This window comes from Marmota marmota, unplaced genomic scaffold (assembly GCF_001458135.2).
Source record: "Marmota marmota marmota unplaced genomic scaffold, marMar, whole genome shotgun sequence".
Taxonomy (NCBI): domain Eukaryota; kingdom Metazoa; phylum Chordata; class Mammalia; order Rodentia; family Sciuridae; genus Marmota; species Marmota marmota.
The window spans coordinates 15,127,065-15,150,530 of record NW_026000205.1 but is presented as its reverse complement, the minus strand read 5'-3'; positions in this window follow the sequence as shown (position 1 = coordinate 15,150,530).

Below are 23,466 nucleotides of genomic sequence, written 5' to 3'. Positions count from 1 at the left end.
TTTATATCCATACAAAAAAGAGTTTCCTGCCATTTGATGAGAATTATGTGCCTGGCACTAATAAAATATTAAACTCCAATTTAAAAGATAAGTATCTTATCCACTTTTTTCATAATAAAACATCTTACAGTGCTCAGGAAAGCCAATATACATCGGGATTTCCATACAATACTGTATTTACAAACTTTCATAAAAGTTTTGTGTCTGCATTCATCAGTGACTGTTTTTACACTAGCATCCTGATTATTCTCCCTAATGACATGGTGCATTTCAATAATGCATGATGGAAGGTGTACAAACAGCCTTTGTTTTTGTGGATGATAATCCCGTATTTTGGGTTAGTGGCTCTCCCTGTCAGTTAATTAAATGGAGGTGGTCACTAAGATTGCATTATCCTTTTCAGTCCCCATTATATAAATTAGTGTCAAACTGATGCAATGTTTCATGTTTAAAATAACAGATACAAGTGTTAAAAATTATAGCCTACAGTTTTCCTATTTGACAATGCATTATTTTCAGCCGCAAATGTCAGTGTCTAACCCCTGCCAAGAATATTGTGGAGAGGGCAATGAGTAATAAGTGTTAGTTATCAAATTTAGTGTCTTTTGAAATTCACCCAGGGTTGCCAGGATGGGGGTGGGGAAACAGGGGATGCATATGTGTGAATTTATGAAAGTGTTACACAGGCCCTGTGGGACAAGAACAGAAGTGCTCAGTCCATTGGAGTCTGCACAGTAGTAGCTGCCTCTGACCATAGGCTGCAAGTCCTGGATGATACTGGGAAGGACCGGCCTTTGGTGGCATCCTAAGCATCTCTTGGGCAAGGGATATTTCTGATAAACAGACACTTTCAAATTGCTTCATCTAATTCACAGTCTCACCTTTGGGTTGGATATGACTGAGTTAGTCTTTGGCTGTTGAGGAAACATTCCTGGTACCTTAAGAACATTTTGGTCTGGGACAGTGGGAGTCACACGGAAAAGCTTCTCTTCTCCATCCCCGTGGAGATGCGCTTCGACGAAAAGATTCCTATTAGCAGTTTTTTTTCCTTCCCCTTTTGTTTTGATAAATGTCAGAAGACAGTTCTGCCTTAAGAAATGTAATGACTCAAGAGGGTGATTTGGAGGTAAAAAGCTATGAGAGTTAAATAGTTAAGATGTTTTAAAATAAACAACAACAACAACGTAAAGAACACCGCAGGAGCAAATCTACTACACCTTCACCCTCAGTTTGGTAATAGAAATGAAATGTACATCCCAAGTCTGTAGTCAGTCGACTCATGAATAAACAAAAATATTTAGCTTGGGGGATATGTGTATAGTAAGACTAGCTAAGTGGCCTCTAACATCCAGAGACATTTTCAGTTCTCAGAGTGACATTGGACACCCTGAAAGCAGAGTTCCCCCCGAGGAGACCTTTGGGCACTGTGTACCTAGGAATTATCACCCATGAGAGTTGGGGTGAGCAGACAGGTCCATCTTCTGCAGACCAACCAAGCTTATCCAGTGGTGGCCAAATCGTTCTCCCGAACATCACCCATTCAACACCTCAGGAGAATAGCACTGACAAATACCAGCAGAACAGAAGTGGCAACCCACAGAGGTTTTTAAAACAATGAACACCTTGTAGCCAAAGAGACAGCAGGTTCACAAGTGTTATTTCCATCGGGTGCATGTCCTGATGAAGCAGATGAAAATACATCTAATTTTATCCAGAGAATGTGAGCCCAAAGGGCCATTGGTGCAGAAGAGAGGGATCACTGCTAACAGTGGCAGGTGACTCTTGCATTGTTTGGCCACAGTCATCGAATAATTCCTGAACAGCAGTCCCCCCTGCCCTTCAGGGAGACAGCAGCGGTAGAGTTCCTTATTTCTGTAAATTACTGTAGAAACAATGAGTTGCAATTATCATCACATTCAAAAAGCATCTACTAATTACACTCAGGATAAACTGCACTTAATACCTATGATATCTATTATGAGCAAATCAGTTTGATGTCCTAGCATGCACTGATCCTTTTATCTTCCAATATTTGGAAGGAATAATTGCTTTGGAAGGAGTTTTTTAAAAGCCTGGACTGCTGGAGTTCTCTTCAACAGCTTTTTCATGGATTGTGGTCTGGAAGGCACAGCTCAGCTTAGATCCCTTAATTCCTGGGGTGGTGGGGAGAAGAGGTGTAGCATCGAAGAGTACTGCTTCAGCCACTCACTAGCTGTGTGATCGCAGGTGAGTGTCCTAACCCTTCTGAGCCCCTGCTTCCTTCTTGGTGAGCTGGGGAAGAGAATAAGACTTAATTGTGGTGTTATTAGGAGGATTCAATGTGTCAAAGCATCTGAATTGTTGTTATAGTGTATGATGCAGAGGTTCTGAAAGGCTTGGTTTAGAACGTTTTCTTAAACAGTCTGGTTGGAAGTGACAATGTCAGGTTAAGGCCGTGTCCTTGGAGTTGGTGTGGGGAGCTGGGGTCTGGTCAAACCCTCCATGAGCAGAGATGGGTCCACTCCAGGGTTCCTATGGAACACTCTGGGAATCTTTGATAGGTTTCTGATTCAGCCTGAGTTGTCGGTGAAGAGGACCTGCATTCTGTAGGAAGCTGGAGCACAATGTCACTTTCCCAACCTCAAATGAAGCAAATTTCGTCTCTGAAAAGTGAACTGAGTAAAAAAGGAGATACAACAGCACTATTCATTAATTTATTTATTACAGAAAGCTCATTCTGAGCCCACCTTTCCAACTGCTGCTTTTCCAAACCAAGCCAGTGAAACCTTGACCAGGCTCCCATCTGACCCTTCCTCATCTCTCAACTCACAGACACAACCATCCTCTGAGAAACGCTGGCTGTGGAATGCCTTGGGTAAAAGGCTCGGTTGGTTCCTCATCACCCCGGGCTCAAGTTCCAGCCCGTTGGCATCATGCTGTGGCCCCTCTCTCTCCAGACTCATCTCTGTTAACGCTCCTTTCTCTTCATGGTTCAGCTAGATGGAAACTGTTGCAGGGCCTGGAATAGGCCACATTCTCCTCCACCCCGACTGCAGGGCATTCAGTGGGGACAGGCGCAGACTCTAAAGCTAGACTCCTCATGTTCAAAGCCCTGCCTACCATTGAGAAGCTGTTGGGCAATTGACCTTGGGAAAGTTACTTAATCTCTTTGGGCCTTACTTTTCCCATCAATATTATGGAATGTCTATTTCCTAGGATTGTAATGAGGATCAATTGGTAAAAATACAAAACATACTAGGGGCTTTGGGTGACTGCCCTTTTGCTATGCATCTTAGGAAGGGGTGAATCCTGGGCATATTTAGAGATTAACTCCTGAGATGAGTGAGCCTCTCTTCTCTACACACGGACCCTAGAAAGGTTAGACCCCACCCCTGCCCTTTCTGGACATCCCTATACCATGTCAATCCATTCTGTCTCCAAACTCCTCTTTCTATCCCAGAGATTTTAGTTCTGCATTCCTCACTATTTGGTAATAGTTTGGTAATAGAAACTATTCCAATCTCATCTCTGTCAACTGGTCAGATTCTAGAAGAAGGGATCCACCCATAGCCTGGGCTGGGCATACAGTGAACATGTGGCTAGGGACTGATGGTCACACCAAATATCTATTTAACTGGTCTATGGACTGTACACACAATGGCCACCTCTATAGAGAGGTATTCTGTTCTACTTAAAAGTGTATTCTGTTCTACTTAAAAGTGTCTCTCTTCCCTCTGCCCAAGTCAGGCAGATACCTGGTAACAGGTACCTGATGGGATCAGTGGGACAGAAGACAAGAGAACCAGCTGTAAAGTCAGCCTGGGGCTTTACTGTGAAGTCCACATTGAACTTCCCAAATGCTGTGTCTCCCAGCTTGTGATAAACAGTAGCACCTTAAGAAGTCAGAGCAGCCCAAAGCCAAACAGGTGATTCCAATTGCCATACCCCGCCTTTTAAATCGATTTACGTCATCACTGTTTGTATCCCAATAACCTGGAATGTGACAGTAGACTCGTTTTGAGCACCATTCTGGTCTTGCCCCTAAGTTCCTTCTGCCTGGAAAAAAATATATATATAGACAAAGGAAAGAAGGGTACAGTTCTCTACAGTATGGCTTTTATTTGAGAGACGTTACCTAGAAGAAGAAAAAATGAAGAGGAAGAGGGAGGAGAGGGAGGAAGAGAAGAAGGAAGAGGCAAAGTGGAGGAAGAAGAAAGGATTAGAGGGAAGAAAGGAAGAGAAAGAAAAGAAGAAGAAAGGAAGAGAAAGAGAGAGAAAAAGAAAGAATGAAAGAAAACAGAAATAAAATGAGTGAAAGAAAGAAAGCGAAAAAAGAAAGATAGATAGATGGAGGGAATGAATTTAGTGACCTCTCCTCCAGGGAGCCTGCACCCCAGAGTGCTAAGGAAGAGTCGGCGGCTCACTTTCTTCCTTCTAACTTAAAGCTGATCTCATGGAAAATCTGATGCCTCAAATCTGAACGATCTTTTCTGTGTGACAGGGACAGGGTGGGTGGCTTCTGTCTGCAATTTAAGGTAAAATTAACGCATATGCTTCTTCAGTATTTTCACAGAGTGAGACTTCCAGCCAAATGCGAGTGTTTCCACACACTTCCTTCTTGAGAAGCCAGATTTGCATATGCATTAGGGCCATTTCATCAGAACGCACACGCAGAGGAATGACACATCTCACTGACAGCGCCCGGGTGACGGATAACTCCACACAAAACATACATTTGAAAGGAAAATAGGAGGAGGAATAGAATTAAGGGCCGGTGCGCGAGCGGCTTCATGTTTTGAGTGAGGAAGCACAGATTGGTTTGCTTGACTCACTTCCCGGGGCTGCGTGAGTCAGGTGGTGACAGGTGCTTCTGTACCTACCTGCACCAGGTGGGCTGCTGAGCACCAGCGTCTCTGATCTTGCATCACCTCCTGGCTTAGGTAAACAGTGAGCCAACAGCCTCGTGGTGCCTGAGGTCTGGCCCTGACCACTTCACCATCTCATCTCCTTGCCTGTCACCTGGCTTAGGGGCTTTGTTCACTAGAGCAGGGCCTCTGATCATGCAGATCTTGCTGCCCCAAATACTCTCCTTGCTGAACGGGAGAACCTGCTGGAAGGTTCATGCTGCTGAAGCTCCAGGATGCCTCACTTGCTGGGTCTGAGCACCAGGACAGGTCGAGGGTTCGGATGGGCAGTGAAGGCCAGCCTGTGGTCTGGAAGCTTTTTGTGCTAGCATTTCAAGTGAGCACCTAAGGATCCCTTAGAAGGGCCTGAATCTCCAAGGCCCCAGTAATTCATTGTGATCTCTTGCCTCATTCTCAGGACACGTTTATTTTCACAGAGACACGTTGTGTAAGGCAGGTTGCGGTATCCTTGATCTGCCTTTGCAGGGTCCATTCTATTAATTCAGTTCTTAAACGACTATCACCTTCTCAGGCTTTTCGTCACAGTGCCCCCGACAGTCATCACACACTTTGCCCTGGTTTATAGAATTTTTTTTTTTTTACTCTCCGAAGCAGCCCAATTCATTCTTTTCTCCACTCATGTTTTGCTTGTTCTGTGTCTAGACTGTCCACGGACACAGTGTCGGATCTACACACTTACTATCCTATGCCCACATCTAGAAACCTAAACAGCTTACAGCAGGAGTGCAGAAAAACAGCGGAATGAATGAAGGAACGAAGGAATGGGTGGATGGGTGAATAGCTCTTGTCTTTCTCTGCCCTCTGGATATGTCATTTACTTCTCTGAAATCACAGGCTTTCTTATGAAATACAGAGGGTTTTGTTGGGTGGAAATTATTCAGCTCATGCCTTCCATGCCTCGGGAAGAGTGGTAGGTCTTTGGTCTAGCCAAGAGCAAGCTGGGTGCCGTCCCTGTCTTCATGGAGAATGCAGTTGATAGAAGACACAGATATATGTACATGTATGTAATATATGTACACCTTGTAGAATGTTTAAATCAGGTTAAGTAGAAAATCACGCTGTTATTTAATGAGAGTTGTGAGAAGTCATTTGAATGCTCTTGTTAAGAGAATGAAGTTGGGAACAGCTAGATCTTATGAAGGCCTGTCCACATTAGCATGGTTTCTTGGTGCTGTGGGTCACTGATCCATAAGATGCTGGGTCAACCTTGGTGCCTAGCATTGTGGGCACCCGAAGAGGGGCATCACATCCTTAATCTTCCTGAACCTTGCTTCCTCAGCCTTGCTCTTGCCTGACAGCAGCTCGGGGAGGAAGGACTCTCTTGCCACCCCGTGGCAGCTCTGTTGCCAGATGAGGTGTCTCCTCTCACTTGTCAGCTGGCCTCTGGGAATTGGTTGTCCTCTTGCCTAGAGTGGCAGAGGTGGGGTAACCTTTCTCAACAGAAGCCTTGGTAACCATCCTGGACAGGTCATCACCTATGACCCTCTGGAAAATTCATGTTGAAAAATTCAACACAAACAGACCCCGAATCTCCTCTTTTCATTAAATTTCTTTTTTTAAAAATTCAGCTGATACATTAGATCATAACAATTTTGGATGTTAATATGGCACCACGCGCTATTTTAATATATGTTTAAATCAGGTTAAGTAGATCTATCTCTGCAAACCTCTAACATTTGTTCATGGTGAAAACATAGAAATACCTAGTTTCTAGCCTTTGGAGTTAAATGGTACCATGTCCATCTATGTTAACTATGGTCACTCTACTGTGCTCCAACACCCCAGAAATTCTTGCACCTAATTTTAGCTTAGTACCCGCTGATCAACTTATTTCCACACCTCCCTACTCACTCCTTTCAAATGCCTTTGGTGACCATTGTTTTATGTTTTACTTCAATGCCCACATTTTTAGGTTTCCCCACATGAGTGAGACCATGCCTTTTTGTGCCTTCTTTATTTTATGTAACACAATAATCTCCAGTTTCATCGATGCTGCAGCAAAGGACAGAATTTTACTCTATTTCTTAGGGCTGAATAGGATCTCCATATAATACATATAGATAACAAATGTGTATTTGTTGGTTCAGAAGGACTAGGTGAGCCACTTGGCTGTCTTCTCTTTCGGGAGTCTGTGGACCTGGCCTCCTTGGGAAATCTCATGTGCAGACTCTTTACTTTTATTCTCTCAGTCTCTGGTGGGGCGAAGCGTGATAGCCAGCCACCTGGGTCTGGTTTATGTGCTAAGGAAAGTAGCGGCTCCAAGGGTGTGTTCATAAGAGACCCTCAGCCAAACTTTGCGGGATGATACAGGGCTGCCACAAGCCAGATCCACACTCTTCCTGTCCCCAACTCATCCCATGCAGGAGTAAACAATGCAATGTGTGTGGGCGGGGGGGACTTACCAAATTATATGTAATTAACTGAATTAGGCTTATAATTAATCATGTTAGCCTGCACTGCCTATTCATATGACCCAACGCTTGCCAACTCTTTTCTGTTGTTTTTCACAACAGAGAGGCAGCAAGAGTCAGAGGCATTTATCAGGGTCCTCTGACTGTCTTAAACTCTGTCCCCATCCTGTTCTCCAAGCCAGCACTCAGCTGAGGCATGTGACGAGTGGCGGGAGGAAATGAGCCACCACCCATCACCAGTGATAATTTGGAAGAGGGCAAGATAGTTGAAGGCAGTTAACCCTGTTGTCAGTATTTAAGGCTGTTGAAATGACAGGTGTCTCCGAATTTCAAGGTATTAGAACTGTGTGCTGAATTCCCAGCCTAGAACTCTTTATTATTTTGCTAAGATATTGTAGCAAATTCACTTTTTTTTCTCCCCCCCCAGTCAAGTGTCTCCCTGGGTGCTAAGTCTATCACTGTTGCAATACATTAATTTTTTTTTTTTTTCTACTGGAGTCATCAATGAGGGCCCACGTTTTCACTCTCTCTAACCTGGTAGCTCCGGCTGTGTCTTTAGGAGAGAATTCGTAATTGTTGGAATATTCTTGGCCATCCTTCATTTGGAATTTATGTGGTAATTTCAGCAAAACCGAGACCTTGTGCAGCAGTTTTCATCTTTTTCAAGGCTGCCTCTCTTTCTTGATGTTGGAGAGCTTCCAATTATTCCTTCTGGTCTCTTTGGATGTGAATTGTAACAGATCAGCTGAGAGTCGCAGTTCAACATTGTTAAGCTTATCAATATAAATATAATGTTAAACCCCTTTTAGATAATTGGAGCTATGTGTGAAAATGTGACCAATTTGTGCATAAATTGGTCCTACACTTCTTCCTGGCAAAAGCAGAGAGAAAGGGAAAGAGAGACCAACCATATGTGAAGCTGGATCGCTTCTTCTCGGGGACTTTTTCTACACCTTGAACGCTTGATCTGGTTTTTGTGGTCGCTGGCACTTGGAAACCTGTACAGGTTGTGCAAAAAACCGTACGTCCCTTTTGCCCTTGTGAACCGAATTTTCCCAGCCTAGAGGCTGCAAGAGAAGTATCAACAAGGCACGTAGGCAATACACCAATGGGTAGCTTGCAGACAGCCTTGAGAATTAGACATCTCTGCTTGGACCGGCACCAAATTCAAACAACCAACTGGAGAGACTGACGCCCATGGAGAGGGGAAAGAGGGTGCTGAGGGAGATCCTGGAACTAACTCATCCCGCTTGGAAACCTTGCTGTCACTTCGGGATCCTGGAAAAGCTCATATTCTCTTCCTGGCTTCTCCTTGCTGTGCGATTGTGTGCACGAGTGTGTGTGTGTGTGTGTGTGTGTGTGTGTGTGTGTGTAGGGGGGAGGTAGGGAGAGATGGGGGGTGGGAATTAGGCTAGGGGACCAGAAATAATTATTATAAAACTGCTCCCAGCATTTTGCAGTTTAAGAAAAGCGTTTAGGAAAAAAAAATCAATCCTGCCTTCTATAGAGAGCTAAATATTATCATCCTAATTCGGCACTGAAGGAGCTGAGGTTTTTAGAAGATTTAAACTTACCGCAAAAACAATCCAGAACAGCTGTAGAAGGATACTGGAAACCTCTTCTCAAGTCCACCCTGTAGTTTGTAAGGCTTGAAGAGGCTGCCTTCAAAGCTGCTATGAGAACATAGTGAAGGAAAATATATTTGAGCCTTTGTCCTCTGTGGAAATATCAGGCAGGTCTTTGGCTGGCCTGAGCATGGAGCTGGCCTGCTGTCTCTGGCATTGCCCACGTGTCCATGTGGGCTGGAGAGGTTCAGACAGGGGTGCGGGTGTCACCTTTCTGGTTTTGTGTAGTGTCCATTTCAGGTCCCAAAATGACAGTCCCACACAGAGATGACAGAGGTTTTCGGGAAAATGTAGAAAGACCTCTTCTCTGATTGCTCCTTCAGACACTGTGAAGAGGTTCACAGCACAGAGCTGGGCTTTACCGGAAAACAGGATTCTCACTTCCTCTACTCTAGCTTATGCAGAAAATGCAAAGGCTAATCAAGCCCCTCAGGTTTGACCTCTGACTTTGTGGGTACTCGGGATGTAAAGACATAGAATACCTTCCCCAAAGCTCAAAGGTGACCCCAAATTTTGTCCAGGAAAAAAAAATCAGTTGTTTGCTGGAGGAACCAAAGTCAATTGGTTAGATTTCATTCCCAAAAGGACCCCCAAACTAGCCCTCACAATACTTCTTCAACTCTTCTCCTCTTCTCTGTAACTTGGGGAAAAGGGAGTGTATAATGAGGTTTCTTGGACATCAAATGATCTGTTAAAGCAGCAAGATGAGTTAAGCAGACATGAATCAGAAAACATATGGATCCAATTTTGGTTTAAAAATTAATGGGAAAACACATTTTCATCAAACTCAAAACAATGAAAAATATTTTTTAAGCAGACAAAAAATCCAAAATACAGCTGGGTTTGCCCAGCTCTGCACAGATTCCTAATGCCCATGGTCTCCTTCCTTGGTTTTCAAAAATAGCATGTTGAGCTGAAGGGTGTGTGGAATAAATCAGGGCATCCCAAGTTAGGTGTAGGCTTCCAGAGGACCACCCAGGGGCAGGGCCCTCAAAAGGTATTATTGATGGCTAAATCCTTGCCACCAGCTCCTCTGGTGTTGTGCCTGATGGAGCTGGTCCCCAGGATGGAAGAGGAACCCAGATACTACCAGAATAAACAGGACACAGATGCATCCATGACAGGTAAGCTGGGTTTGTCCACTGACCGAGGATCTCATAAAATGTTAAAGACAAACCAAACCAAAGTTCATTGTCTGTCAATCATTGGCTGTGACCTTGTGTTCCGGGAAGAACAGTTTAACCTTCAGGCAGAGTTTCCAGCCTGTCTTTCCCTTGGTAAAATCCTCCTTTCTCTTTCCCTCCTGCAATCCTCCAGCCATGAAACCTTGAAATCTTGGTCACTCTGAGCTGTCCCCTGGGGACAGCTCCTCTAAACAAAAGCCATCCTCAGGCACCCCGGCAAGCCTTGCTTAAGGATCAGGGATGAAGCGCTCTGTTGACAGAGTGATGGGCAATGGGAGGGGAAATCTGAAATGTCACCCTCGATGGGGATTCAGCCAGCCAGACTGGAGCCTCTAAATTGCTCGAAGTCTTCCTAGATTTTCCTGGTCGACAACACTCCTGGAATCCACTCTCTTAAAACCTCTGAGCAACCTCCTCACCTTGCCCTTTCTTCTCAGCAGAAGATTTTGTTTCTTACTCCAAGAACAAGACAAAAAGCGGCCTTAGACCCACTCTTCTGTGCCCCTTCCTGTGTCAGAGGGAAAGAGGGGAGAGGGGTGCTTCCTGCTGTCCAAAGTGCATCTCCTGGCCCCTGCCTTGTGCTTGATCCTGTCCCTTTTAATCTCCCCTGGAGTGCTGATGGCCTCCATTCTCAACTCCTCCTTAGACTGCTCACTGCCACCTGGGGGCTTTCCAGCATGGTGGCTAAATGCACTGTCTTGGGAACAGACCACCTGACGTTGTAACCTTGAGGTGGCTTTCTTGTGCCTGATGTCCCTACCTGGGAAATGGATATCATACTCATTCCTAATGAATGGACTTGTTTTAATGATAAAGAGTTAGCAACCACAAAACACTCAGCAAAGTGCCAGGCACTGCCATACAGGAAGCAAAGCTAGACTATCTTATTATTCCTGCTTCCATCCCGACAACATTTAGAGGTGCTCAGGGTCTCACGTTAAAGAAGGCATTCTTTATCAGCCTGATTGTCTTGGTCTATTTTCTGTGGCTACAGAAAAAAACAAAACAAAACTTGAGACTGGGTAATTTATAAAGAAAATAGGTTTATTTCTGCTCCCAATTCTGGAAGCGGGAATGTTCAAAGTCAGGTGGCCTCATCTGGAGAGGGGTTCCCACTGTTTCAACTCACGGCAGGACCTAGAAGGTAAAGAAGGCATTTGTGGAAGAGAGCACACACAGGGCAGACTTGACTTATAGGAATTCACCCTCGAGGCAAATGATTCAGTTCTGTGAGGGTGAGTTCTCACTCATTCCTGCAAGAAGGTGTCAATCCCTTCTTGAGGACTCCAACCCCATGACCCAAATGCCTCCCACCATTTCTGCAATGGCAAGTCCACATGAGCTCTGGAGGGAACCAACTACATTCACATCATGGCACTCGCATCCTCCTCTAAATTCATCCTTGCCATCAAATTTCTGAGGAGAGAGAGAGCTGTAGGTACTTGTTTTTCCCTCCTAAATTCTCCCTTCTAAATCCACAGGGGTCCAACTCCAACCCACTTCCCATCATTGAAGCTGCTCATGCCTTGCACTTCCAACCACTAAATCCAAAGAACAGATTCCACTCCTGTCCTCTCACCTTCACTTGCCCTTGACCCTGATGATATGTTTGCACCACTCCCAATACTATTCCACCTGGCTCTCACACACTCTGGGAAGATCTTTTAAAATCCCCCTTTCTCTGCTGACTATGTAAGTATGGATGTCCTCTTTAGGACCTTGACCTCACCCTGGCTGCCGACTTCTGTTTGCCCTCCTGAGCTCTACTGAGTGTGGACTCAGATACCTCCTAGGCTTCCAGTTTCACCTCTCCCCTTCATCCCTCAGCTATTCCTCTTCAGGAGTCTTTATATCCACTAAACATGGCCCTACACACTTAGTCCTGAACAATGTCTGAAGGTCATTGTTAAACCTCTCCTCTTCCTCAGATTGACCTTACTTTCTAAGTCCCTATCAGATCCCCAGGCGTCTCTCTAGCTCCAGAGCTAGAGACTGGTAATCTAACCCAGACTGCTGCTGTCCCTCCTCTGGATAACCTCAACTGCCTACGAGTGTTCTCCATCCTCTGGCCATTCTCCCCTCCAATCCACCCCCGACACGTCCAGTAGAGAGGTCGCTCCCGTGGTTTGTGTGACAACCAGCCTCGCCCACCCCAGTGAAACCCACTGATAGTTTCCCATTGCCAGAGGATAAGGTCAGTTTCCAGCACCTGCTTTGCCAAGACTTTGACTTACCAGCTTTGGCTGATATTGTCAAAGGGATTTCTCCGCGTCTCCTTTGATTACTCTGTGTTCCATCTGTACGGGACATGGTGGGCTTTTGTTATGTATTAATTGCTCAGCATCTAAATACTTTATTTTGATTTGGGAAAAATCCCTCAGCATGAACCTACAGTCAAACATTTCTAGATGTGGCCATTCTCTGCTTATGGGTACTGAGCTCTAGAAAACATGACCCAGACTTCACAGGTCAGGTATCCAATGGGGACACCACCAGTGCCAAGTCCTATTGAACATTCCTTATGGAATGACCTTGACTGAATTCCTGGCAGCCCAGTTTCCTTGGGCTCTTGCCTGATTCCTTATCCTTCCTGTCCTCTGATAAGCTATCTAATACTTTTCCAATAAATTCCTTTTATCTTGAAATTAACCAGAATAAGTGTCCAGTGTTGTGATCCGGAACTCTAATACATGGGATTTCTTGCAGGCCCTCTAACATGCAAGCCACATGACGCTCTGTGTACATCCTTCACTTAGCTATTCATTCTACACACCAGAATTTAATTATACCTTCCTATCTAGAGCCTTACCCTATCCTCCTTACTTCGACCAGGTTTGGTGCCCCTGGGAGACATTTCTATGGCACTGTTTATTTTTTAAAATATAGCATCCTTCTTTCTGAAATATGGTTGTTTGCAAAGTTGTCCCTATCACTAGATGAAAGGTATTCAGGGATCTCACCTGCCATACTACTCTTGCTTTCTCAGAGCAGAGAACCCAGCACGGCATCAGTCACATAGGAACTCTTGCTAAATATTATTTGTTGAACCAGGGAGTGCATTAAAGCTTCATTTCAGTGCCTGATGTTATGTCTGAATTCCCTTTAAAATGTAAAAGCTCTGGAAGATCTAAGCCACCAATGCTCTAGTTTGAATGGCTTGCCCAACGCGTCTCCAAGCTCTCTACCCATACTCTCTTTCGTCAAAGCTCACAGCTCTGGCCACACCACAGACCTGAATTTCATCCTGTGAGGAGCAGATCTGTGATGTGCCATTTTGTGGAACTTTTGCAGAAGATGCCACAGAGGCACTCGACTGAAAATCAGCTAGAGTGAAACATCCTGCCAGAGGCATTGGAAGGCAAAATGCTGTGCAGTGATGGCAGAAGCGAGAAAACTAAAAAGGAACAAGGATGAGAAGGTGTCAGTCTCCCCCACTAGAATGTCAGCTCCATGTAAACTGGGTCCTTTTTTTTTTTTTATCACTGCTACATCCTCAGGCCTAAAGCAGTGCTTAACGCATGATGGTTACTCAATTTGTATTTGTTGATTGATTGATTGGATAAATGCAGATTACTTCAAATAAAGAAAACAACATAAAACACAAAGGTAAAAATCTTAATAATTCAAGGGGAGAAAAATTCACAAAAGATTATAGCAGGCAAAACACAGCAAGGGATTTATACCTATCATCATGGAATAAATGTGGACAAAGTGTGATTGTCATGATTTTATTTAGATACCACCAGACATATTTAGCAAGTACTTTCACAGTGTCACATCAGCAGTTGGACTTCTAACTCCCTTTTCCTCACAACAGCTTAATTCATTGCAACTGAATTATCCTGATTTAGGGGTTGTGTTGCAGAACCACATCTTGCAAAGGAGGATGCGGTCCTACCTTCCTCCCTCTCTGTCGGTGCCCCTCTTCCCATAAGGCATCTTCTTCTCTGCTGTCTTTTTCCAGTTCATCCTTTATTCATTGTCTCCCCTGCTGCTCCACCCCACCGCTACTCCAAAGCCTCCTTCAAGTCTGACCTCCTTCATGAATTTTCCTCAACATCATTCCAGCTTATTTCCTCATGTCCTTCTCCAAGTGCTTACAAGACCTGACTCTGTGCTGATTGTTTATTGATGATCATTGCTCTGTGGTTGTGTCAGGAGTGGGTTAAGTCTGTCAAAGGCGAGACTGAATCCAAGGCAAAATGATGTTTATTATGCTTATCCACAAATATGCAAAGGGGAATCCATCTTTGTCACTTTTGTGGACAAGGATTCAAAGGTGTCAGAAAGGAGACTGTATTTTAGAGAGTAAAAAGAGCAAATACAGAAAGAGTCTTTGGCAAATTGCCCATTAAGGGGGCAGTCTGGAAGCCGGGTAGACGTCTTCGTTGGTCTTCGGGTGTATTTGGAAGTGCTTGGTTGGCAACAGTTTGAGAATTTTCAAGTGAACATGTATGGTTTTAGGTTGGGGTGGAGGGGTTTTCTGTGGCTGGTCATTTCCTAGAACCAGTGGGGGTAGAGATGGAGGTGGACTGGCTGCCATGGCCAGCAATCTCTCGAGTCTGATCATGTAGCTCATGGGCTGCCACGAGGCAGAAATCATGTCTCACACGTTCCTCATATGTGCTTCACGCCTTGGCATGCAGCCAACTTTCACCCCTACTTCCCTATTTAATTTGATGACTTGTTGAATAGGCTTTGGGGGAGGAAAGGTATGACCATATATTCATAGTGTGTGTGTGTGTGTGTGTGTGTTCCACACCTCAATTCCCATAGCTGAAAAAAATGAATGATTGATACGAGGAAGGAGCATTAATTGATTGGTACGATACATGCCATTCTATGTCCCCATCAAAGAAATCCTTTATGTGTGTCCCCTGTGTCTAGCTGGGCCAGGCACTGAGGCATTGGGAAGTGTGCAACCAGGAAACTGTTGATAACCTACAGAGAGCCATCTTGGAACCACACGTGCACAAGTCAAAGTTAAGCTGCACTGGCTGTATTGCTAAAGGAACCAGTGAATATTTATCAGAACTGGGATGCTCTGATGGAAATAGGAGTTGTCTGGAAGATTTGGGTAACAGGAAATAAGACAAAGAGAAGGAATAGTGCCGCCAGGCTGCCAAGTGTGGGTGAAAATGGAAACTACACCTTGGGATTGTAAAGCCCCATGTGCAACTGCTCATTGAAAATCCTAACACACACTGGATCTAGTCGATAGAACCCACAGGGAACAAGACAACTTTTGGAAAAGTAGGTGCTCAAGAAACAATTGTTGAGTGGTGGAAATTCTTAACAGAGATTCCTAGATTACTGCCTACAGCATCGCAGTGTCCACCGTTGCTGGTGCTCTCAGGCATTTGGCTCCACTCTGGCTGTGTTATTGGGGGTGGCACATTGAGGAGTGGCATCCGGTGGGGAAGGTTATTTCCTGGATTCAGGTCCTAGCACTCAGTCTGGGGAGACTCTAAGGAGCTAGGGTGTTGGGAGACAAGGCAACAACCAATAAAGCCTAGCTATTCTGCTCCTCAGGGATCAGGTGCTTGGAGTTAGCAGGAGAGCCTCCCAAGGATGGATGGCATTGAATTCGGCTGCCTCTGAAAATAAAGACCATACCCAGCAGAGAAAACCTCTCCAGTTGCTGGCTGTGACTTTGTATGTCTCTGCTGAATTTTTTTCCCCCTCAAAATCAAATGACAGAGTCGTCATGCACTCGGAGTTTCCATGGTACAAATGCAATAGCCGGTCTTTTGATAAATAGACTTTGAAATGCTCTACATATGCCCACAACAAGCTTTTATCCATTTGGCTAATTTTATTCTTTGGAAGCCACTGAAGACAGGGGGAAATGGCCCTGTGATTAGATCTAACTCAGAGACTGGGGAAGAGTTTGTGCTGCCCTGTGAAGCACAAGCAAGCATCCTTTGTAGGAAAGTTGAAATCAGCATTGGAGAACGTTGGGGCTGGGAAGAACCTGAGGTACCTCTAGACCTGTGGCTCCCAACACTAATCCTCCAGTCTGGGGCTCAGAATCTCCCAGGGAAGCTGCAGTATATACATGCCTTCTGAGCCAAATCAGAATGTCTCTTCAAGCAACTTGGACAGGCATATTTTTGGAAGTGCTCTCTTTGATTGGTAGTGGGAAGGAAGTAATATAATAGGCAGACTCGCTGTTACAGTACAGGGTTTAAATCTAGGCTCTACCACTGTTCTGTGCCGCTGTCTGTTTTTCTTACAAAAGGAAGGAAATGGTATACAGTAGTCCCCTCTTATCCATGGGAATATATTCCAAGATTCCCAGTAGATGCTTTGAATTGTTAATAGTATCACATCCACACATTATTTTTTTTCTATATGTATAGACCTAATGAAGTTGAATTTATAAATATAGGCACAGCTAGAGATGAACAATAATAACTAATATTAAAATAGAACATTGGGCTGGGGATGTGGCTCAAGTGGTGGTGTGCTCACCTGGCACGCGTGAGGCACTGGGTTCGATCCTCAACACCACATAAAAAAATAAAATAAAGATGTTGTGTCCACCTAAAACTATTATATATATATATATATATATATATATATATATATATATATATATATAAACAGAACAATATACTGTAATAGAGCTTATATGAATGTGCTTTCTCCTCTCTTTCTCTCTCTCCCCTCTCCCCCCCCTGTATCCTAATATGTCATTATGCTTTTCTTTTCACTTACAGTATTCATTGTACAGCTTCACTTTGGCATATCTTGTTTTTTGGACCATTCTTAAGTAAAATAAGGTTTACTTGAACACAAGCACTGAGATATCACAGCTAAAAAAACTAAAAAAGTCTACTAAGTGACTACCAGGAGGGTAACATATATAATGTGGACACAATGGACAAAGGGATAATTTACCTCCTGGGCAGGACAAAACAAGATGCTACAAGATTTCATCACACTACTCAGAATGGCACACAATTTAAAACATGAGTCATTTATTTCTGGAATTTTCCATTTAATATTTTCTGCCCTTAGTTGACTGCAGGTAAGTGAAACCATGCAAACTGAAACCTTGGATAGGGGTTACTACCCTATATAGCATGAGAATAATACATATGCTCACCCCTGTAATTTTTTTTAGAGTGGAGTCTAGCAGTAAGTGTCAATTATGATCAGGATAATGAGGAAAGGGTACATTGTTAAGCCACTGATCCAAACCCACTGTTCTCCCAGCCCAGCAACCTTCCTTTGGGTCCCCAAAATACCTCCCTCCTCATTCTTCTTGTGTCCATTAGAGTGTGTCCTGATCTAATATTTTGCAGTAATGCCTCTGAATACTGTTGCATACAATGTTGGCCCTTGCTCTCAGGACAACTTTAGAGTAGGTCACGCTGAGTTTGGTTATGGATCTTGCAGGCTCCCTGTAGTCCTGAAAGCCAAAGCTTAGGTTCAGGGCTTGGTCTTCCTGGACCACTGTGAAGGGCAGTTTCTTATAGGAAAGATCAGGAAGTTCTCAGTGAAGAACGGTTGCAGGGTCTTCTGGCATTAACTTGCAAGTTCTCCTCCTTAGCTGGTGTCCTAAATCAATGTCCCCACCACCTGCAGGATTCTCTCCACACTGCCTCATGAATAGATGAGAGTGAATCCCTACTATAGGACAGTAGCTAACACCCAGCAGATAGCTACACTTGACACCAGTGCACATATTGCTTGGAAACAAAATTACATGAAATAAATGCAGCGATCACCTAAGATGCACATTTCAGCATTTAACCCACGTCCCAACTTCTCTGGCCAATTCAACCAGCAGTTAGGCATGTCACCTGAGTGTGAAACCCAGAGCTAGGCCATTACAGAGGGAAAGCAGGTCTCTCAGGGTTACAATGCTTGGGAAAGTGTGGAAAGTGAATTTCCTACCTGGATCAAGTGTAAATTGGGGATGTGTAATCAGGGCCCGCTTCACACATGTGTTTACATGTGTCACCTATGCAGTCTCATATACCTGCCACTCACTAGGGTCCTGTGCTTGAAATCCTGTTGTTGCCTCTTGAAATTCTGCATAATCCTTGAACAAAGCTTCTGTATTTTCACTTTACGCTGGGTTTTGCAAGTTATGTAACTGGTTCTGGATTTAACTGCAAATGTATGTGGCCTAATAACACCAACAGCCTATGCATGCATGCATTTACAATATACACCCCCCTCCAGAATTGAAGTTTTGCAGTCTATGCCCCGATCAAGAGGAGACTCTGCTTTTTCTGAGTCCTCGGCTATCCTGGTTAGTTCAAGAAGCTATGTTCAATTCTTTTGAAAAAACACTCAAAATGAGGCAGCCATTTGCCTCAGGCCCCACCTCCTGGAGGTCTAGCGTAGGCTGGGTACTGAGGTGCAACATCAGAAAGCAGGCTCATTGTTTGGATCACTGTCTGTCCTGCATCTTCCACCCAGACTTCTTTGCTCTTTGGCAGCATTCAGGACCACCGGGCACATCTCATGGAGGACACAGAGGCTCTAAAAACTGACTGTGATTTACTAAGCTGAAATTTGAGGGAAAGGAACGGGAAATCCCACCCACAGGCTGTCAGCATTGTCATTTCAGTGCTATTCTCAGGTGGAGCTCTGTGGTACCACATCCGTCTCAGGAAGAAATTGCCCCCTGAGTTTAAGTCTGCACACTGCAGTGGGCGGGGGGTTGGGAGGGGTGCTGGGAAAGACTGAAGGACCACTCAGCTCCTTGCCAGGAATCTCCACTGGAACATGCCTCCCATGGAAAGAGAAATTGATTCTTATCGTATCCTTAGGTCTAGATGTTCAGGGCTCCCCAACATTTGCCTTCAGGGGCATGGCCTCTGAGTTTCTTACACTGTTAGCAGAGAAAAATCAGCCACCTTTAAGAGACCAGAGTAGGTGCAAGGAGTCACTGGATCCCATTTTTGTAGAACTTTAAGGACATACTGGAATAAAAGTCTAGGCCAATTTTCATTGTGTGGGTGAGCAGGCTGCAACCGAGTAAGCGGGAAGAATGGGCTGCTACTCACACAAGCCAACTGGAAACTCCCTTTCCTTCAATCTGAAACCTCTGCTAGAGGATTGGGGCCTGTCACCCATCTAACACACTGAAGTCTGGACCAGGGACATGCACCTAACCCCAGAGTGCCCCCTGGTCTTTCTTCTGAAAGTTTAAAGTCTGAACTTCAGACTCTGGATGATTGATGATCTGGAGTGTCTGGTCATGGTCTTCATGGTCCCTTCTCCATCTAAGGGTCTCACTCCATGGAGTGATTTAAACCATGGATCATCCTCCAGGTCACCTGTGTGCATCACACAGTCTTGGGGAACCAAGAAGTGATTGACTACTGTGAGTCATCTCCTCTGGGCTTATATAGCTTCATGTGTTTTTAATTGTTCTGGTTTAGATACTGAATGTATTCCCCCCACCCCATACACACACACTGTTTCCCATTTCCACAAGGAGTTGCTCATTTAGGACATTCAATGCACTAATTTTTCCGAAATGATTTGGAAGAGATTATAGGAATGCACCTCATGGTAACACCCAGGTCTCTGGAAGAGGTAGGTTGTTCATTAAGTGCACACCCTTTGTCCCCACTGTCTTGCTCTGCAACTCCTGAGGATCTGATGCTACAAAGGGAGATGACTGAGCTACCACTCTCCATGTCACCTTGTGTCTCCACCCCTCTGTCCTCAGTCTCACCTCCCAGACTGAGTTTTATGGGAGAATGTTGGGCCCAGTGGCAATCACTCTTAGAAGGGGGACCTCTTGGGTGGGGAAGGTAAAAGCTATTTCCACTACAGCATCCCCAGCCTGACACAATCATACCTAGAGCACAGGTGTCCCAACTCTCCATCCTACTAAGATGTCTCCAGAAACAAGCCCATGACAGACCCAGTGATTGGCACTGACTAGGTTGATATTTATGCACTTTGAATGTATAGTTTTATGAGTTTTTATACATGTCAATAATCAAGACTTTTAACAATTCCATCATCACCTCCAAATTTCATCAGGGACCTTTGCTGTTAATACCACCCTCCCCACTGCCCAGCCCTGCACAGACACTGATCTATTTGTCTGTTTGTATAAAATTTCACATAAATGAAATCCAACCTTTTGTAGTGTTTTTTTTTTGGGGGGGGGGTGTGGATACCAGGAATTCAACTCAGGGGCACTCAACCACTGAACCACATCCCCAGTCCTATTTTGAATTTTATTAGAGACAGGGTCTAACTGGGTTGCTTAGTGCCTTGCTAAATTGCTGAGGCTGGCTTTGAACTCGCGATCCTCCTGCCTCTGCCTCCCAAGGCCCTGGGGTTACAGTCATGTGCCACCGTGCCCAGCCAATGTAGTGGGTTTTTTTTTTGTGTGTGTGTGTGTCTGATTTCTTTCATTTTTCCCTAATATTTTTACATCCATCCATGTTGTAGCATCTATCAGTACTTGTTTCTTTTTTATTTATTGCTGTGCTGTATTCCGTTGTGCGGCTATACCACAATTTGTTTACCTACACACAAGCTGGTGGACATTTGTGTTGCTCCCCGAGCTTGGCTCTTATGAATAAAGCTACTAAGAACATCTCTGTGCGAGTCTTAGCATGAACATATGTTTTCACTTCTTTGGGGCATATAAATACCTAGGAGTGGGATTGCTGGTTCATAAGGTACGTACATGTTTAATTTTACAAGAAACTGCCAAATTGTTTTCCAAATGTGTGTCCCACGTTTGCATTTCTACCCTCAATATGTGAGAGTGACAGTTTCCCTGCATCTTTGTCAACACTTAACACTGTCCGTCTGCAAGGCTAGCTGTTTCAGTGGGTGTACAGTCCTATCTCATCGTGGTTTTAATTTGCATGCTGAATGGCCAGTGATACTGAACCCCTTTTTCTATGCTGATTTGCCACTCCCAAATCATCTTGCCTAAAATATATGTTGAAATCTTTTGCTCATTTTTTTTAGAAAAAGTTCTTAATTTTGATGAAATTTTATTATTATTATTATTATTATTATTATTATTATTACTATTATTATTATTATTTGGTTTGGTATGGTTTATTCCCTTTGTGTACTATCTAGGAAATTTTTGCCTAGCCTAAGGTTGCAAAATTTTTCTTGACCTTTTTCTCATACGATACACAAAAAGTGATTCAAAATGGATCACAGACCTAAATGTAAGAGTTCAAACCATAAAACTTTTAGAAAAAAAAAATAGAAAAGCTTTCTGACCTTAGGCTAGACAATAAATGCTCACCACTCTCCTCTCTCCTTCCTTTCTTCCTTCTCAGGAGAAGGGGATTGTCATGGTCAGAAGTTGAAATAACTTGCATTGAGATCAGATAGGCAAACTTAGATTCTTCCAATATTAAAACTAGAAGGAAAAATAATATTAGGAAGCAAAATCTTATTATTTGTAAAACCAGGGAAGAGAGTCCCAGAAAGGTTAAGTGACTTGCCTAAGATCACACAGCAATGGCACTCATGAGAGCAGATCCTGCATCTCCCAAAGGCCCACTGGTATCTGATGCTCATCTTCCGCACCGTAACTTTCCTCACAATGATTTCTTTGAAGACCAGAAGATGCATCATATATGGGACCTCTAAAAAACCATCTGGAGAAGGAGTTGTCTTAAGTGGAGTGTGATGTAGGCCTGGATGTGGAAGGCAAAGAAGCAGGAGGCTTTAGTTAATGACACCAATGCCTCTCCACACCGGTCATCTGAAATTGCTCAGTTGTTTTCTTTTTAATTTTTATTATTGGTTGTTCAAAACATTACATAGTTCTTGACATATCATATTTCACACATTTGACTCAAGTGGGTTATGAACTCCCATTTTTACCCCGTATACAGATTGCAGAATCACATCGATTACACATCCACTGTTTTACATTTTCTGATTGCTCCCAAACTGTCAAATATTTCAGGCCTTGGGGCTTTGTCATCGTTGGGATTTCCATCAGCCCTGGACCCCTGCTCATTCATGTGACAGGTGGAGACTGGCCACCACTGGTTGCAGGCAGTGTGTAGCAGATCTAGGTGCATCACAGCAGAGTGGGGGTGAGTGCTGTCCCTATCCCTATCAAGTGCCTTCAGGGTCTGAAGACCAAGTGCTTCTGGAGCCACCCGGGATGGTGGTAATGCCCTGGAGGAGGGCACTGTCCGAGATCACAGCATTTGGAACACCAACCCTGGTTGTGACATTGTAGGCCCTTGCCTCTGACTTCCTCCCCTGCAGATGAAGAAACTGAGTCCTGATGAGGCCATGCTGAGTTCCCAGTGCCATACAGTCCAGTCACCTATTGAGCACACTGTGACATAGAGAAATTCAAGTCTGCACACCACTCTTCCCTTTTGTTTGATTAGACAGAATAAATTACATTTTGTGTTTGTATGCTTTATTTTATACTTTGTAATTGTGTTGACATTTTTACATACAAATTACGGAATGGTGCTATCTAGACAAATCCATGGGTGCCGTGTTTTATGGATGATCTATAGTATATTCGATCAAAATAACCCTTGAAATGTGGCTTTCATCTCACCCAGTATCTTGGAGCCCAGCCCTCTCTGAAAGATGTGACCTTAATAAGCAGCTATTTAATTGTGGGTGGATGGGGTGATGTGGGGGCAGATCCTCATTCTGAATTAAGCGCTCTTTTCCAGCACCAAGCTGCTTTTATTGAAATGCCCAGTTTTTTGTCCAAATCTGTCACACCCCAAAAACAAAACAAAACAAAAAAATGGAAAGACACAGGATCGTGGTTTTGCCAGGAAAACTTGCAGATGAGGGACAGCGAAAGGAGGAAATGCCCATGAAATAGTTTCCAAAGGGCTCAACAACGAGGTTTGAATTCGCAAAACCCCCTCTTCCCACTTCCTACCCCCTTCCAGCCCACCATTGCTGCGACTTGGCTCCCTGGCACTGTGCACACAGCCGGCACCATGTCCCTTTAATGCTGGGTTCTCCGTCTCCCTGGGAAGTGACTGTGTACCCGGAGAGTGTAATTGGCAGGCTGTGACACTCCTGTCTGAGAGTGTCTCTCTAAGTGGAGCGCATTTCAGCCTTTATCTGGTGATGGCTGCTACCTGAGAAAGGCCCTGGGCCATCTCAAAGGGCTTGTAGCAGCTAATTGTGCCTGTTAGGACCAGCAATTAGCAGGAGATCTCTGGACTTCGAAGCTCCAACACCCACCAACTTTCACTCGTTTCTTTCCCTTTCTCTTAACTAGCGGAGCCTAATAGAGGTGGTGAAGGACAGGCAGGTGAGGCAGCAGCCGCGAAGGGGAAGACGGAGGCTGGCGGGGCCTCGTCCACCACCCCTGCACCCTGCCCCCCCC